Source organism: Pantherophis guttatus, chromosome 2 (genome assembly GCF_059756535.1).
Source record: "Pantherophis guttatus breed Tessera chromosome 2, ASM5975653v1, whole genome shotgun sequence".
NCBI lineage: Eukaryota > Metazoa > Chordata > Lepidosauria > Squamata > Colubridae > Pantherophis > Pantherophis guttatus.
This window is the reverse complement of record NC_142064.1, coordinates 57,941,946-57,959,813: the sequence shown is the minus strand read 5'-3', so window position 1 is coordinate 57,959,813 and position 17,868 is coordinate 57,941,946.

Sequence of the window (17,868 nt, the reverse complement as noted above, 5' to 3'; positions counted from 1 at the left end):
AAAAAAAGAATGAAAAGCTGCAAATTGTGTCTCATAAACAATTCATTGTAAATTGTTTGAACGTCCTCTGTTCCTTATCCCTTTGCCAGAAAAAAACTAATTGAAGTGTTGACAAACAATATATACATAGGTCGGTTGTTAATAAAGCCCTCCTCATTTGTGATCTTATTTTGGAGGGGGGTGAGGACCTGGCAGGTATTATGGAGACCTGGCTGAGCCAAGGGGGGGGTACCCCTTGTTGAAATGTGCCCACAAGGTTTCCATGCATTTCATCAGCCAAGGGCCCAGGGGAGGGGTGGGGGACTGGCGGTGATTATTAGGGAAAGTCTTTGTCCGAGGGAGACCACTGTTCCTTAGATAGCCAGATGTGAGTCCCTTTTTGTGAAGTGGGGCTGTGGGGTGCAGTTGGGTTTGCTGACTACGTACCTGGCTCCCTGCCACGTGGCAGCGACCCTGCCCGAGCTACTCGATGTCATTGCCGGGCTGGCGGTTGATACCCCCAGACTTATTGTCATGGGGGATTTCAACCTTCCATCTGCGGGTGAGGTGTCAGAGGTGGCTCAGGACTTCATGGCTTCCATGACGGCCATGGACCTGACCCAGTTAGTTCAAGGCCCCACTCACATAGGGGGACACACTGGACTTGATTTTTGTCTCTGGTCAGTGGTTGAATGATCTTGGTAGAGGGGACCTAGATATTAAACCCTTGTCATGGACAGATCATTTGCTCCTTCACTTGGACTTTCCTACCACTTCCCCCCACCGCAAGGAGACGGAACCGACCAGATGGTTCCATCCCAGGCGCCTGATGGATCCCAAAAGGTTCCTGACAGAGCTTGGGCCGTTTCCTGAGACTCTGACACACGACTCGACTGAAGAGCTGGTGCCCACCTGGGAGAGTGACGCTGTTGGAGCTTTGGATCGCGTCGTGCCTTTGCGGCCTCTGACCCGATGCCGATCTCAATTAGCTCCTTGGTTCTCTGAGGAGCTGAGAGAGATGAAGCATCAGAAAAGACGCCTAGAGAGCATTTGGAGGACTAGTCAATCCGATTCCGACCGGACACAGGTGAGGTCTTATATCAAGACCTACCTAGTGGCAATAAAAGCGGCAAAATCTAACTATTTTTCCACTCTTATCTCATCTGCAGAGAACCACCCAGCCGCCCTGTTTAGGGTGACCCATTCCCTTCTTCGGGGGGGGGGGGAGTGCGGGAAGATCATTGCAAGGTTGTGCTGAGGATTTTGTGCAATTCCTGCATGATAAAGTCGCTCAGATTCGGGATGGCTTGGACTCCGATTGGATGACTCCTCCAGGGGAGGAGACCAGGGTAGGTCTTGAGAATATTATCTGGGAGGAGTTTGATCCTGTGGCTCCCGAGGATGTGGACAGGGTTCTGGGTAAGATTAGTTCTGCCACGTGTTTATTGGACCCTGCTGGTTGGTACTGGCCTCCCGGGAGGTTACACGAGGCTGGCTCCAGAGAATAATAAGTGCTTCTCTGAGTGAGGGTGCCTTTCCTGCCACCTTGAAAGAGGCGGTAGAGAGGCCCCTCCTCAAGAAGCCTTCCCTTCCGGTCTCCAACCTTCGTTTTGTGACGAAGGTTGTTGAGAGCATGGTGGCACGACAGCTTCCCCGACACCTGGATGAAGCTATCTATCTGGACCCGTGCCAGTCGGGCTTCAGGCAGGGGTACAGCACAGAAACGGTATTGGTCGCGTTGGTGGATGATCTCTGGAGGGCTCGGGACAGGGGTTGCTCCTCTGTCCTAGTCCTATTAGATCTCTCAGCAGCTTTTGATACCATCGACCATGGTATCATGCTGCAGCGGTTGAGGGGGGTAGGAATAGGGGGCACCGTTTTGCAGTGGTTCTCCTCCTTCCTCTCCGACCACTTGCAGTTTGTGTTGGCAGGGGGGCAGAGGTCGACCTCAAGGCACCTCGCATGGGGAGTGCCGCAAGGGTCGGTCCTCTCGCCCCTTCTGTTCAACATTTATGTGAAGCCGCTGGGTGAGATTATCCGTGGTTTTGGGGTGAAGTGTCATCTGTACGCTGATGATACTCAGCTGTACATCTCCACCCCAGACCACCCCAACGATGCCCTTGATGTGATGTCTCACTGCCTGGAGGCCGTGCGGGTCTGGATGGGGAGGAACAGGCTCAGACTCAACCCTTCCAAGACCGAGTGGCTGTGGCTGCCGGCGTCCCGATATAGTCAGCAGGTGCCATCGCTGACTATTGGGGGTGAATCTTTGCCCCCCACAGAGAGGGCTCGCAATCTGGGTGTCCTCCTGGATGCATGGCTGTCTTTAGAAGAGCATATGACAGCCGTGGCCAGGGGGGCCTTTTATCAGGTTCGCCTGATTCGCCAGTTGCAGCCCTTTCTGGACCGGGATGCCTTGCGCACGGTCACTCATGCCCTTGTAACCTCCCGGCTGGACTATTGTAATGCTCTCCACATGGGGCTCCCCTTGAAGAGCACTCGGAGGTCCAACTGGTCCAGAATGCGGCCCCGCGGGTGGTTATGGGCACAACTCGTTGTGCCCACGTGACACCCCTCCTGCGCGAGCTGCACTGTCTCTCAGTGGTCTTCTGGGTGCAATTCAATTTGTCGGTCACCACCTTTAAAGCGCTCCATGGCATAGGACCCGAGTACCTTTGAGATCGACTTCTGCCACCAATAGCCTCCCACCGGCCAGTTCGCTCCCACAGAGAGGGTCTCCTCAGGGTGCCATCGGCCAAGTTATGTCAGCTGGCGACACCCAGGGGGAGGGCCTTCTCTGTGGGAGCCCCAGCCCTGTGGAATGAATGAACTGCCCCCGGAAATACATAAGATCTCCGACCTCCGGGTATTTCGCTGTGCACTGAAGACCCTGTTGTTCTGCCAGGCTGGGCTATCAACATAATAATTTTAAATTGGGGTATTTTAAATTTCTGGGGTTTTAAATTGAGCCAAATTTATTTAATAATTTTAAATTTTAATTGATGTTTGTCTTGTGTTTTTAAATAGGCTGTACACCGCCCTGAGTCCTTCGGGAGAAGGGCGGTATAGAAATAAAATTATACTATAGAAATAAAATTATCCTTATACTATATAGAGTGGCTGAAGAAAATCAAATTAAAAATGATGGATTGAAATATTATTTTGCACTTGCTGTATAATTATGCTTTTCTAAGGCTAGATTAGGCATTTTTCTGTCTTCCTTCCTTCCTTCCTTCCTTCCTTCCTTCCTTCCTTCCTTCCTTCCTTCCTTCCTTCCTTCATTCATTCCTTCCTTCCTTCCTTCTCCCTAATTTTATGAGTTTGGACATTATTTTCAAGAAATACAGGTATTTTTAGACAGATATTTTCCTAAATACATTTTTATTGTAATATCAGAAAACCATAAAGTTTGAATATCTAAATTTCAGTCTCTCTGTTGCTTTTTAAATGCAAAATTATCTCAGTTTGCATTGCATTTATCCCACATCCCCACATTCAGGAGAAATCCCAGGTAATATACCAATAATAAATCTTAGAAATAAAATAAAGGCTGGAAAATATTCAACTTATCTCTATTGGATCAGTGGATATGAAGGTATCCAACAGATGGTGTGCAATCTGCAAAACTGCAGGGCAATAGGAACATCATGCTAAAAGTGAGGAAAACAAGAAAATGGCTTCACATGTAAGATAAGCAACCTTGAATTTCAGCCAGTGTTATTATTTGTAGTTTTGACCTTAAAATGTGCCATTTTTAAGAGGGGGCCAGCACTGCCTTAGGGTGTTTTGAATCCATGCTATTGTAGGATGCAAAATAGTTCAAAATAGCACACATTCTCATGATAAATCTCAGCCTCTAATGTTTTTCTTTTTCAGCCTGAGTTTTCACTCTTATGCACAGTTAAATTCATTAAAAAAAGTATGCTTACTCCCTAAAAATATATAAATAGCTTAGTTTATCCACAGCTGTCCTTTTTAGATTTCCTAAATTCAGGCATTTACATTCTTAAATGTTTTCAGTTTGGCAGTGTGCCATGACATCATTGCTTTATAATTTTCTAAATGTCAATCTAATTGTTAAAAGAAATTATGAGTTTATTTTAGGAACACTAATGGCTCTGAGATTTAATCTTGAATTTTCTCACATTTTACAGCGTAATGTCTGCTTCCAATTCCAAAGCTTCTAGAATTCCAATAGCATTTTTTTCATGGGGAAGTATAGGTAGGATTGTCTACCTGGAATCTATTAATTCCATTTCTAAATGGATGTAAATTGGTTTGTTCAGAGCTGGGAACAGATCATAGTCCAGGTAAAAATCTGTCATTTTGTGTTCTCACCCAGAGCTAAAATTTACCAGTTCACTTCTAGAAATCCATACAGGATGCAGAAGAAAGGATTGATGTGATACTACGGGTAGAATTATAAAGATTCTCCTCTGCACACAGCAAAAAGCAACTGCAATTTTTAATAACTATAATAAGTAGTCCTTTGAATTTGAAGAAGACACATTGTTGTGTAATTCATTTGAGAACACAGAAGTAGCTCTGCAATCCCAGTCTAGAAGCGTAGACTTCTAGCATGTTTAGCATGGTGGGTACATTGGAAGTCCTTTATTTCAATAGTTGTGGATATGATCCTCTGATACTGCTCACAGTTTTCCATCAGTTTTTGGTAGCACCTGTCTTAAAAGCTGGGGTAAACTTCATAGCATAGGGCTCCCCAGCAGCTTCTGTCAGCAGCTACAGCTTCTATTTTCCTTAGCTAGATGTTACATTAGTGTAGTGTCCTTCACAACATCTATGTAGCACTTGTATGGATGATCTCAAGTTCCCTTTCCAATATCTAGTTCACCATAGAGTAACTGGCAAGGTATACAGTGGTTGTCCATTATAATGATGTGTGTCCCAGATGTGTGTCACATCTGGCTTCTGATAATCAAGAACTCAGTGTTGGTGGACTCTATAGGATCCAAGACTTCCAGATTGGAGATATGGTCTTGCCAACAAATGCCAGATGAATGAAGCAAAGAACACACATGTGAAATTTCTTTAGTTGGTTGATATGCTGTTGATACAGAGTCCAGGACTCACATCTGTATAGGATAGAAGGGATAACCACAGCCCGGTAAACTTCCAGCTTTGTGGAAAGCTTTGTTTATAACTATCAAATACATATATTTATTTAGATTTATATGCTGTCCAGATCCGAACAACACTATATAGTTCCTTTCAACTATTCCCTCTTTGCAACCTATAAATATGCCCCAATTATCAATTATTCACCAACTGCTTAATGAAATAATCATATAATAATAAAAAAATTAAATGTATAAACTAATTATTTTGGCAGGCTCTAAAATATGCTTCAAGGAAAATTGCCCTGATGTCATATGTTCAGTTGTCAAGATCTCTGATGAAGAATACTCTCTTTAAGCTTTATGTGGAAAGTTTATAATTTTATTGTTCAATACTGTTCAGAATTTTCCCCAAAGGTTTGTATTTGTCAATGTTTCAATTTTATGAACCAAGTCTATGAAATGATCTAGATTTAAAGGAGAAGATCATTCAAAGCACCTATAAGATTAAACTAGGGGTGAAATGCTCCCAGTTCGGACTGAATCGCCCAATCCGGTAGCGATGGCGGCGGGTGGTTTGGACAACGGGTAGCAAAAATCCCTGCCCCTCTCACGCCCAGTTGAGCTGCGCGATCATCAGAGGCTTTTTTTTTTACTTTTAAAAGCATTTTTTCTACAACTTTTTTGGCTGAAGAGGTTGTTAAAAAAATGCTTTTAAAAGGCTCTGATGATTCCAGCTGAGTTGCCTGATCGTCAGAGGCTTTTTTTTTCTTTTATAAGCAAAAAAAAAAAAATGTTGGCCATGCCCATCCAGTCACATTACCCCACCACCAACCCACGCCCACAGAACCAGTAGTAACAAATTTTACATTTCACCACTGGATTAAATACATTTTTTTCCTTGAGACTTTACAGTAAGGAAGACACAGTTGCTTTAAGGAGTTTCCAATGGATACATGCTGGAGTTTTCCCTTTCCCCCCCTACAATTCCGTACAGCTTCACAGCTTTGCATTGCTGAGTGCATCTAGTGTACTCATGCAAGAACCACTTCAAAACCTATTAAATTTTTGATAGTACGATACACTTAGAAGCAGGAGATACTCTTCTATATTTCATAATCTATCTATTTTTTATTAGTATATTTACATCATTTGCATACACTTTCCCTCCAGCTATATCTTGTTGGAATATGCATCAGTTATAGTAAAATACCTCTTGAGCTAGAAAGGTTACAAGGTGGTACAATTTATCTGAAAGGTATATAAAGCAGAGGGTATAAGGCTCCTTTTTCCTATTTTGTGTATTATTTACTATATAGATTTGTTGAAAAGCTAGATTGTATACAGTTTGGTACAATTTACAGAGGTCATAGGGAGATAAAACAAACATTCTTAACAGATCACACTTATTAAGATGAACTGAGCTAATACAGAATGTAAATTCAGATACTAAAACTTGAAAGAAAATGTAAAATGCTTTAAAGCAAAATTGTTTGTGTACTAAGTAATAATATATGCATATTTGCTCTGAGACTTGCCTTTTCCCCAAGATGTTAATATATGTCTAAGTTAACTTTAACCAAGTCAAACAGTACTTTAAAATACTAAATGGTCCCATTATTGAGTGCTGCACAATACATTCAGTCTGTGTCAAGACCTCTGGTGGTGCAGTGGTTAGAATGCAGTATTGTCCTTGCCCTAAATTGGCTCCTGAATGTACTATATAGCCTTGACTTAAAACAGTTCATTTAGTGACCGTTCAAAGTTACAATGGCACTGCAAAAAGTGACCTATGACTATTTTTCACACTTAACAACCATTGCAGCATCTCTGTGGTCACATATCAAAATTCAGATACTTGGCAATTGACTCATTGTTATGACAGCTGCACTGTCCCAGGGTCATGTGATCACCTTTTGCGACCGTCTGATAAGTATAGTCAATGGAGAAGCAAAATTCATTTAACAACTGCATTGGTAATTTAACAACTGCAGTGATCCACTTAACAACCATGACAAAAAAGTTGTAAACTGGGGCAAAATTCATTTAAAAATTGTCTCTCTTAGCAACAGAAATTTTGGGCTCAATTGTGCTTGTAAGGTGAGGACTATCTGTAGAAAGATTTAGATAGGTTACTTTGAAAAAGGTAATCAAAATGATAAAAACAAACAAACAAACCAAGAACAACTTTCTGGATTTGAAATGGAGAACAGCATGTTAGAGTCGAACAGAATTATGCAGATTATTGAAGAGAGACGTAGTTTCTTCTTTTACACTGAATTTGGATGGAACCAGGGGTGGGTTCTACTTACCTTTACTACCGGTTCGCAATGGGGCCGCGTGTGCGCGCTCGCTTCGCTCGCTCACATATGAGCTCTTCTGCGCATGTGCAGAAGCATTTTCATGACGTCAGGGTCAGTGGGCGGGGCCTCCCGCCGGTTTTACTATCAGTTCTATAGAACCGGTGCGAACCGGGGGCAACGCACCACTGGACGGAACGATGAATGGAATTTCATATTGAGAGATCATGGACAAATAAAAGTAAGCACTTTTTTGCACAGTGCATATTTAATAAGACTTTACAGAGATCTTGATTCAAAGGGCAAAATGTGATTAAGATCACACATGCGTGAAACTATAACACCCTTCAGAAACATCTTAAAATAGATGTATCTCTTCCTGGGTTTGCCTGACTGTCTTCCATCCCAGCTGATGTGCAAACCCAGGAAAAGAGGTGTATTGGTTTAAGGAATTCACAAATGCTACAGGCATAACTATGCATGCTTCAAATCACGGTTTGGGCTTCAATTCTGTTTCTCGACAGCCATAATGTTTGAACTATTGCTATTAAAATATGCTGAGATGCCCATCAACCTAGGCAACAATAACATTGGCTTGGACAAATTCAATGAAATTAAGGGTATTATAGTCTCTGGTTATAAATGACTACAGATGAGTTTCTGGTTGCAGAGATACTGCCAGTAACTGGGAACAACACATTGCACATGCAATTTCTGAATAGGTGTCTTAATAGGCCACTATGGGAATAATGTACAAGATAGGTCTTTGATCTAATCGGTCCTTTTTTTACATGATAGCAAGGCAAAACAGACTTCTGTACTCCTATCAGACTAAAAATGAATAGGATGCTCCCATTTTCAAGGATGAATTAGGAACCGAGCAAGTAACAACACTCTAATTACTCCTGGTTTCATTTCTTCCAGAACAGTGATCAGTGCTTGTAAAAGCTGGGATGGCTGAAGCCAAAACTCTTATTGTCCTTAAACATTTGACTCTAACTGCTCAAAGTAAGAACACCAATCCTCTGATGAGCGGAAATGTAATTGCAAATGTAACTGCAAATTTATATCTAAATTAAGACCAAAAGTTCTATGGCCAAGTTTCTCTCTTGATGTGTAGCAAAATAAGTTTGCTCAGTAGGGAAAAGCAGGTGTTTAATTTTAATCCCCCATTTGTTTCTCTGCAATTTATTTTGAAACTGTGACCCTATGCCCAGCCCAGTGGTGGGTTTCAAATTTTTTTACTACCAGTTCTGTGGGTGTGGAATGGCTTGATGGGTGTGGCAGGGGAAGGATACTGTAAAATCTCCATTCCCACCCCACTCCAGGGGAAGGATACTGTAAAATCTCCATTCCCTCCCTTATTAGATGGGACTTAGGAGGCAGAGAATAGATGGGGGTGGGGCCAGTCAGAATTTTTACTATGGGTTCTCCGAACTAGTCAAAATTTCTGCTACTGGTTTTCCAGAACTGGTCAGAACCTGCTGAAACCCACTTCTGCCCCAGCCCCTGATTACACTGAGCCATTTTTATGTGCTTTATTAATTTGGTGAGACATGCAAGAAAACAAACTATAGAAGGCATATTATGGTGTTTCATGCTTTGTTCATGCAAGTCTGGAATGCAGAAGGCCCAGAAATGTCACTATATCTGGGAGACTCTTATCTGTTAAGTCACTACAAGCATTATATCTCAAGCAAAGTGAATTCATCTTCAGAGGAAACAAAGGAGCAGGAAATAAGTTTGTTTCGGGATTTGTGTAATTAGCATAGACTCCCTCAATTGTTATGGAACACAGTCTGCTTCTAAAATAAATGTATGGCAAAGAAGCACAGAAAAGAGATTTTGTTTGTTTTCCACTGGCTTAGCTGCTGAAGTGCATTCCATAATCACGTCAATATTGCATGGCAAAGCTATGAGAAACTCAGAACTAATAGCGGATGGATATGTACAACTGACCAGAGTGCACTTGGTCAGTTCTTCTCTTTGATGTTTGTGCATGCTGTGTATAGTACAAATGTCAAAATAAAGGGTTCTTTATATATATTCCATCAATTTGTGGTAAAATAAATAAAACATTTTATTCTCAAAATAATTTTGAGAATTATTAAATTTTCTAAGTGTTATTAAAGTATAGCTATACTGGTATGCATCCAATAATTTTATTTATTTTGTCCTCATAAAGTGTGGGGGGGAGGACCTTTCACATAGATACATGCTTCCAGGAGTTGGATGAAATAGATATTGTAAAAGTATTTGTAGCACAGAAATAAGTAAATAAATTAGTGACTTATTTATCCGGATTCCTTCAAATTTATTACAACTTAGTAGAATATAGTGGCTGCTTTTACATTATTACAGAAGAAGAGCTGGAAATGACAGCCAGAAGAAACAGGTTGCTTTGAGCTTTGCTTACATTTAGTTTCTTTTTAGAATCTCCTCTATTGCCAATGCCACTGGCATATAATTATTGCTAAATATCAATGCTGCTTGGAATTCCCATATTGGAGAAGAATTTTCATCTTTGAAAACATCATTCATTAAACAAGACAGAAGGCGCAACACTTGAATGCTACAACAGTTTCACTCTCGCACACGCTGCCCTACAGAGATAAGTTCCCTGGTTGCATAAAAAACATCTTTTAAAATGTAAGAGCCTTTGTGGCTAGTTTTCTTCAGAAAATGTTGAATTAAAAATGGGTTGTAGAAACTGTACAGGTGCAACTTTGATGGTCTATGGTGGTATCTCCTATTCCAAGAGAAAGTTGACTCTGTAGTTTGCCTTCTTGCTCTTCATGGATCTATTCTTCTATTTTGAAAAGACAACTTGAATTCAACTAAATGTACATATTTCATTTATTCTCTCTTTCTCTCTCTCTTTTCTAGATTGATGAGACTCTAGTTTTAGCTGCTCTGTTTTAGCAGAGCAATATTTATACTCAAGAAGTATAAATATTTGTCTGCTCTTAAAATTGAAGCACTTTAAAAGTAACTGCAAGTAGTTTAGAAGATAGAGAGGAGGAGAAAAGTACAGGTAGTTTTCGATTTACGACCACAAACGAGCCCAAGATTTCTGTTGCTAAGTGAGACATTTATGTTAAGTGAGTTTTGCCCCATTTTATGATCTTTCTTGCCACAGTTGTTAAATGAATCAGTGCAATTGTTAAGTTAGTCGTGCAGTTGTTAAGCGAATCTGGCTTTCCCATTGACTTTGCTTGTCAGAAGGTCGCAAAAGGGGATCACATGCAATTGTCATAAATATGAGCCAGTCTAAATTTTAATCATGGGAGTGCTGCAATGGTTATAAGTGTGAAAAATGGTCATAAGTCACTTTTTCCAGTGCCGTTTAACTTTGAACAGTCACTAAACAAACTGTTGTAAATTAAAGATTACCTGTAGTGGCTAAGAATATGAGATATATTTGGAGACTTTTTAATGATCTTGAGAGCATTCCTAGTTCAGAGGGCAATTTTTCAGCAACCCAGAAAACAAATTAAAAATTACTCAGTATTTGAAACCAAGTGAAGGAAAGGACAATGACATTGGACAGTGAAGCCAGGGAAGGACGATTTACCTTTCATGCATTCCATGCTAGATGGTCAGTGGATCTTAAAAGATCTTGAAAGAATGAATGTCTTTAAGAGGCACAGTTGACTTGGTCTCTAAGTTGGCCAAGCCATGCCCTCTACAAAGGGAATGTATCAGTAGCAGTACCAGCAGAGGGGTGAAGTTGAAATGATTAATAGCATAAATAACACCACTTATGGAAGATCCTGAACAGCCCCAATTTTATGAACGTGTCTCAAACAAATATGTATAAATCTTGTTTAAAATGCAAATCCAATTCCTCATACATTTAATCAGATAAAATAAATAGAAGCGTAGTTATTAATAAATGTAAAAAACAATCTCCCATTAAATATTTTCTTTCAGATAGTAATGGACGCTACATTGATAGAGATGCTGGAAGAAAATGATCTGCTCAAAAGGAATCTAGTTCAAAAAGGAAAAAAATCCATTAGTAAAGTTGACTAAAGAGGCTATGAAGCAGACTCAAAAGTTGGATGCCAAAGTCAGAATAAAAATTAAAAATTTAAAGATCAAAATATTATAAGGGGAGTCAAACAAGGCCTGCATTGTTAGAAATGAATCTTAAAGAACCTAGGCAAATGACTGGACCGAAAACCAGTCTAAGTTTGTAACAAAAATAGGAAAATGGGACTAAACAAATGTGCAGCAAATAAACAAGGAAAAACTTTAATTTTAAAGAATAAAGCAGACTAGACCCCTGATGGTGCAAATATACCAGATTGATTGGAAACAGTTTTGAATACTACTCAAGAAAGGAGGAAAATAGATGTCTCTGTGATTAGACTGGGTTCTGTAAGTCACCAAAGATAATTACAGCTCACAAAAGAATCTATTCTAAATCAGTGATAATGCCAAACAAATTAGTCATACTTAATTTTCACTAAAACTATATGGTTTTTAGCTTAGTGTGAGTAAATAGGTCTTTTAAATATCTTAAATAGTTTAACACCTGCCACATTAGCTGTTTTTCTAGAATATTTATATTTTGATGGAATCAGCATTGAGAATATAATAACATACAAAGATCTGGACACTTCTATTTATAAATGTAAGGAGAAATTCAGAGAATGGCTTAACTATTTTTAAGATGTTTTTTGAAAATCAATCTCCTTTGTAGCTTTCAATTGTAGCTTCTAAAGATAATAATTACATGGAAGAGAAATGCCCTTCAAATCGTATTGATTTACATTGGTCTCAAAAAATCTACTCTTACCTAACATACAATTAACTGCTGAAAAGTCTAATTGGGAAGCTTCAATTGCTACTCAGGACATGTACAAATGCCTGTTGAAAGGATGAAGTCTTTCACCCCACAAGAGAAAGCTTTATTGAATACATTCTAGTCCTGCCAATTAGTTGTTCAGACAGAGATACTGGATAGTTGGAATTGTGTAATTAAAAAAATAGACATGCCTCTGGGATCCCAAGTATATGTCATTGTGAGATTAAGTGAATGTAAATTGTGTATAGACAAAATGGGAATTATAGGATCAGAACAGTTTTGGGAGAAATACAAGTCTGGATGTGAAACTTTAATTAGTAATGAGAAGGATGAGGGTATGGGGAAGTTGCATTAAAAAAAACTTGGTCCAGTGTAGGCAACATAGTACACAAAAGGGAATTTGATGGCGGTTGCAAACTAACTTGAAATAAGGTACTTGAATTAAAACAAACTGGGAAGAGAGCCAAAAGAAAAATCAACTAAAGTTTCATCAAATAGACATTGTTTAGCTAGTGAAGTCTAATGTTAGTTATTGCGTTTTCTCAAATGCGACATTGTATTCCTTGATACTTGAGTTGAGCGAAACCATATTCAAAACAATTGGCAAGTTAATTCTTTTTTTAAAAAATAGTTTTTATTGAATATTTTACATTTTTAAAACCAAAAACATAATAGAAAAGGACAAAAAATAAAAAAAAACAAGACGAGAAAAAAAAGAAAAAAACATACACATACATCAAACAGTAAAATACAAAACATAAATAACAACATTATATAATATTTTACAACTTTCTGCATCGACAATTATCTTTACTTTTAAATTCAATCATCCTAATCATTCTCTTATTCTTGTATAACCATATTGAACATTCTTATAAACTAAATTGTTATATATACTTGCATCCTATTTATTAACATAGTCAATATTTTATCCTTACCAGTGTTCAATACTCTTAGATTCCAATGGGTCAAATTTCGATTTGCATTCTTATTTCTTGTTTTGATTTGTATTTTCTAGCCACGTATAGAATCTATTCCACACTTTATAGTAGTCCGAATCATCTCCTTCTTTAATCTCCATTGTCATTTTATCCATTTCAGCACATTCGAGGATCTTTTTAATTACTATTTCTTCAGATGGTGTATTGATCTGTTTTCACATTTGCACCAGAGCAATTCTGGCCACTGTTACTATATGCAAAGTTATGTAGTACAAAAAAAAAGAAGAAAAGGCAGTTAATTCTTATTTCCAGTTAGAGATTCAGGGGTTAACTTTCCCCTCTCATATCGTGTATAGTTCTAACATACAATTGCCTCCTATTAGTTATAATTCACAAACTACAATTTTGCTAGTTAAGATCCTCTTTTGGAATGCAGCTAGTTTGAAGGTTTGTTCTTGATTGGAATATTCTCCAGATTTACTGTGTTTCCTCTTGATTTATAATTAAAACAGATAATCTGTACCAGAGTATACCACAGGCTTCAAACTTGTTTTATTTATTTATTTATTTATTTATTAAATTTATATACCGCCCTATTCCTAAGGGACTCAGGGCGGTGAACAGCGAACGATAAAAATACATGTAATACAAACGTTAATAATAAAAAACCAATTAAAATATACTAAACATTCTGGTCCTAGATAATTCAAGACATCCCAGTTTAAAATAAAATCAAAAAGCAATATAAAGGGAAAGTTAGGCCAGGCCGGCCTGCTGAAACAGGAATGTTTTGAGGGCACGGCGGAAAGTGCGCAGATCCGGAATCTTCTGTATCTCTGGGGGGAGCTCGTTCCAGATGGTGGGTGCCCCCACAGAAAAGGCTCTCCCCCTGGGGGCCGCCAGTCGACATTGTTTGGCTGACGGCACCCTGAGAAGCCCCTCTCTATGGGAGCGTACTGGGCGGTGAGAGGCTATTGGTGGCAGAAGGCGGTCTCGTAAGTATCCCAGTCCTAAGCCATGGAGCGCTCTAAAGGTGGTAACTAAGACCTTGAAGCGCACCCGGAAGACCACAGGGAGCCAGTGCAGCTCGCGCAGGAGGGGAGCCACATGGGAGCGCCATGCTGCTCCCATAACTACCCGTGCGGCCGCATTCTGGACCAGCTGGAGCCTCCGGGTGCTCTTCAAGGGGAGCCCCATGTAGAGAGCATTACAGTAGTCCAGGCGTGAAGTGACGAGGGCATGAGTGACCGTTTTTAACGAGTCCCGATCCAGAAAGGGACGCAACTGGCGAATCAGGCAAACCTGATAAAAAGACCTCCCGGCCACAGCTGTCAAGTGTTCTTCTAAAGACAGCCGTGAGTCCAAGAGGACGCCTAAGTTGCGAACCCTCTCCATGGGGGGCAATGACTCATCCCCAATAGTCAGTGATGGCACCAATTGACTGTATCGGGACGTCGGAAACCACAGCCACTCGGTCTTGGATGGGTTGAGCCTGAGTCTGTTCCTCCCCATCCACATCCGTACAGCCTCCAGGCACTGGGACATCACTTTAAGGGCATCATTGGGGTGGTCCGGGGTGGAGATGTATAGCTGAGTATCATCAGCATACTGATGATACTTCACCCCAAAACCATGGATGATCTCACCCAGCGGCTTCACATAAATGTTGAACAGAAGGGGTGAGAGAACCGACCCCTGTGGCACCCCACATACAAGGGGCCTCGGGGTCGACCTCTGCCCCCCTGTCAACACAGACTGCGACCGATCAGATAGAAAGGAGGAGAACCACTGCAACACGGTGCCTCCCACCCCTAACTCTTCCAACCGGTGCAGCATGATACCATGGTCGATGGTATCAAAAGCTGCTGAGAGGTCTAATAGGACCAGGATAGAGGAGCAACCCCTGTCCCGGGCCCTCCAGAGATCATCTACCAATGCGACCAATGCCGTTTCCGTGCTGTATCCAGGCCTGAAGCCCGACTGGAACGGATCTAGATAAGCCGATTCATCCAAGTACTGAGGAAGCTGTCGCGCTACCACACTCTCAACAACCTTCGCAATGAAGCGAAGGTTGGAGACTGGACGGTAATTAGCCAACACTGCTGGGTCCAGAGAAGGCTTCTTGAGGAGAGAAGAATCTTTCAATCTTTCTTTTGAAAGATGAAGGTTGAGTACTAGGTCTAACAGTGTTTATTAAGGAAGACTAAGGATGGCCAGGTGACTTGTTGTCAAATATTGACATATCCCCAAACTGGATACATCTTAAATTAAAAACCTTAAGTGTAATTATAACCTGGGTAAATATCCATATCCCTCTAATAAACCCTGCTCTATCATTTTATAGATATCTGCTTCCTTCTGGGAAAAATACTGAAGTAAATGCCATTTATTCTGATTCACTAATCATAGTGTTGAACAATGTTAATGCCAGAATAAGACCACATCCCTCAAAACTAATGGGGTTTCCAGAAGGATTAAAAAAACCATATTTGATCTCCGCTGATAACAGAATGAATAGTGTTGGGCATAATTCATCGGTATTGTTATATAGAATACAGTTGCAGATGCTGGGCCCTAGTGACCCTAAATTATTATATCCTTACACAATTTATTTTCTTAATACAGGCAGCAGAATTATATATACGTGTCTAAGCAAAACATTTGTTTGTTTTCTAGTTTTTACTAAAGTCTATAATGATTACCAGCTGATATCTACACAATTATTCCTTGAATCTGACTTAAGTCCAGTGTCTTTGGCTGACAGACAGGTGTTAAAAATGTGTATTTAGTATACAAAAAAATATTAAAATGATAGTAGGTGGACATGTTAAATTTTAAATCATTGCAGACATCAGAGGTAGGAAAAGGTCAAGGAAGTACTGAGTGAACTGCAGAATCAAATTTTGACACTGTATTGCATGCATATAAATCTCTTTTCAGATTAAACTTGTATTAGTTATACAGATACAGATTTAACTGCCTAAATTATATTTTGATACCAAATGTAGAAATTTGAGCAGGCTTATAAAAAAACAAATGAAAAAAGTGTAGGCAAATTTTTAGGCAGTCATGCCTTGAAACTTATGCTTAGACAAGAATGTAAAAAATTGGTTCTAATAAAAAAAACAACCTAATTATATTACAAAAAGCTGGGCAGAATTTAACATGATTTTACCATTCAGAGATTCAAGAAATTTTGAGATACCTGAATCAGTTGCTGCATGTGAAGATTTTTAAGCTTCATTGTTCAGGGATGGAACACAATATGATAATTCTTGTCAGGAAAACACTTTCAGAGGTATTGTTGATTTACCCAAATGACCATCTGTTACTATATAGGAATTAAAATCCATAGCAGAGTCACTAAAAAAGCTCCAGAAGTTGATTTTATGTCACCTGAGCTTTTCAAAGATAATTTGGATTGGTGGGCTGCCTTAGTGATTGGTTTGTTTACTCACATAAATAATGCCGGGAGAGAAGTTTAGTATAGTGGCACCACTGATTAAGAAAGGCAATTGAGCGGATCCTAGAAATTATAGGACCATAAGTTTAATAGATATTCAGCAAAAACATTGTGCAAAATTCCTCTTTCAGAAGAACTGGAAGACTGGGCAAAGCATAATTCCACATTAGTAGAAGAGCGGACAGGTTTTAAACAAGGAGAGTCAATTCAGCTATGTTTTATCCTATCCTGTTCCACCTCATAATAAAACATACAAATAATGGTGGTATTTTAATGCTGCATTTATTGATTTAAGTACTGCATTTGATTTCATAAGTAGAAATCTTTGGAGGGAGAAATTATTAAAAATAATGTTCATTGAAGACTTCACTACCTTTTAAAGGCCCTTTGTACAGATACAGGCTTAATGGGGGGAACAAGTATAAATCATGCCTTAACAAACAAGCTTCCTACTGTTAAAGGACTACATCAAGTACACATATTAGATCCATTTCTTTTTAATGTCTTTGTTAATTAAGTTGAGCCCACTGTTTACAACCAGGATTTTTATATTCCAACTGTTTTGAATTGGAGAGTATATATTCTAGCATATCCTGATGATATGATATTGTTAGCCACATCTCAATTGAGGTTACATAGACAACTGAAAAAGTTTAATATGTATTATTTTAGAATGACCTATTTATTAATTGTATAAAATCAAAAGAGGTGGGTTTTGGCAAGAAAAGGAAGCAACAAAAGTGGTTTCTAAATTTCCATAAAATAGAAAAGGTTGGATCTTTTCTTTGATTGGTTATAGTGTTTTCATCCATAGGCTACAGAATTCTTTAGATAAAGATATAAAAACTGAAGATATGTGTTTACATTTTTAATGGAGAGCTGAATTATAAATATATAAAGGTTCATTAAACCAGTTTTGAAGGTTGTTAAGGTTATATGCTATTTTGCTGACCGTTAATCCCCAAACAAGTGTTTGCTACAACTAAAGGAATTGAAAGTTCTTGGAATTGGTATTTTACCCTTGATCTTAACTGTTTCACTAGCACATCCTATCAGAGCTGAATTTGGATTACTCACAGTGGTAGCCATAATCCCTTTTAGGTTATTTAATTACTGTGTCTGGTTAACTCAAATGAATCAAGATAGACTTCATAGGATTTAATGAGCAGATGGTTAAAACCTTTCACAAGTCCTGGTTTTCTAATTTTTCAAAACTGGCATTTCAGCATAGTGTTAGAGTAGTTCAGTATACCAGGGATCAACCTAAGAAATGTTTTCAATGAATATTAGATATTAG